The sequence below is a fragment of the Zeus faber genome, assembly GCF_960531495.2.
Source record: "Zeus faber genome assembly, chromosome: 10".
Lineage (NCBI taxonomy): Eukaryota > Metazoa > Chordata > Actinopteri > Zeiformes > Zeidae > Zeus > Zeus faber.
This window is the reverse complement of record NC_137199.1, coordinates 20319763-20321878: the sequence shown is the minus strand read 5'-3', so window position 1 is coordinate 20321878 and position 2116 is coordinate 20319763.

The window sequence follows — 2116 nt, the reverse complement described above, 5'->3', positions numbered from 1 at the left end:
TTATTTTTAGGTTTCCTCTGAATTTGTCTGTTTATTTTTAGTTGTCTTGATGGTACTCCACTAATGCCAACTTCTGAAGATAGCGCCCTGAAATAGCTCTATTGACAGACAGATGGAAGAAACCTCCGCCACGTTGGAAAAAGGAAGAAAGAAGAGAAAACAAAACACAATCTATGAGTCTGTGGAAGCAGGGATTTTTTTGGGGTGTGGAGGGTCAACCTGGGTCGTCAGTATGCCCACGCGTGTGTGTGCATGCGTGCGTGCGTGCGTGCGTGCGTGCGTGCGTGCGTGCGTGTGTATGTGTGTGTGTGCGTGTGTTCGTGTGTTCGGTTGTGTGTTTCCGCTTGTGGTGCCTCATACCGTGTAGTAATCAGCAAAGAGGAAGAGCCTGTTTGAGTGCAGACACCGTATCTCCAGTGTGGGAATCCACCCATTGGCTCACACACACACACACACACACACACATACACACACACACACACACAGTCCAACCATCCAAAAAATGGTGAAAGCCTTTCAGACATATAGGCAAATTACATTGCATTTATTCATATTGCCTTCATCACCAAATTCATACCCTAAGCCCTTACCCTAACCTTAACCAAATGCCAAAAACACCAACAATTCTGAATGTTTTCAGGTGACTTTGAGTAAAACAAAATTGTAAATGTACAGCGACAGGTGGTGAATTTGTTTGGAACTACCAGCGGCGAGGCCCTGCTTACGGTGGCACAAAGTGACGCATGGCCTTGGCAGAAGAGATATCCTTCGCCAGAATGTGAGGCGAAACCGATATCCGAGGAGATAGGAGGACGGAAAACTGTGTCAGAGAGGACAAAACAAGGCGCGAGGGAGGAGCGAGGTGAGTGTCAGCGCAAAAAAACCCCCAAAAAACAGGCACACAGACGAGGCTTGTGTGGAAGGAGAAAAAAATGACAATTCTTCCTGCTTTCAGACGAGCTGGCTTCCGAGCAATGCAGTGTGAGAGCCGGCAGTTCACTTTCATGCCTTAGGAAACCTGATCTGTTTGAAATCCACCGTCCCATGAGACCTGATGGGTTAAACGGAACGTAAGTTATGTAAATGTGCTGTTTGCTCTGCATTGTTCAATAAACATATTAACATAACATATGTTATGTTAATATGTTAACATAACATATTATAGAGCGAGATTGTTTAAACAGCAAAACACGCTCACACACACGCACACGCGCACACACACACACACACACACACACACACACACACACACACACACACACACACACACACACACACACACACACACACACACACACAGGCACACATACTTTCTTCTCCCCACCGCTGGAAATACAAGAAAGGTGATATGAAACTAGGTGTGGCAGACAGTTGGCCTTTTGGGTCTATATCTTCGAAAGCTGACTAACCCCGAGCAAGAAAAGCCGAAGCCATCTTCCCTGCCCTCAATGTCAGCGGAGCGGACCGAATGAGTCCCACGGAGCGAGAAACATCTGCGCCCAATTACCCCCACCCACACCCAGCGAGCGAAAGACCGCTATAGAATCCAGTAACGACTGTGAAACTTGCGGCAATTTTTGTTTTTATGATGCTGTTTTCTCTGCCCGGCATTCCTGACGGTCGCCGTGGAGGTCAATAGTAAAATGTCGACAGGGGCTGCAGCTTTATGACTCTGCGGGTCTCCACTCCTCTGGTTGCTGCGGAAAGAGAAAGTTCGAGTCATCCGGACACCACAGCACGAGCGTGTATATCTATATGTGTACCATATAAAGCGACATACTGTATATATTTATATATACATGCCTTCCATCCTGGACCTTAGCCAGTTCCGGCTCCCGGCGCAGCTGGCTTTGAAGCGAGGCAAGGGTGAACCAATCCTCTCACACAATGACTTGTGCTCCGGTGATGTCACCTCCTGCCAGCATGTTTGTTTGATGTGTGTGTGTGTGTGTGTGTGTGTGTGTGTGTGGTGGTGGTGGTTGGGGGGGGGGGGGGTAGGTCTTTGTTGGTGGAGCAGCAAGGATGGACGGAGGCCGGAAGAAGCCCCGACGGAAGCAGCGCTGTTAATGAGCAGAGAAACGGGAGGATGTGGCGAACGGTCAGACGCACAAGCAGG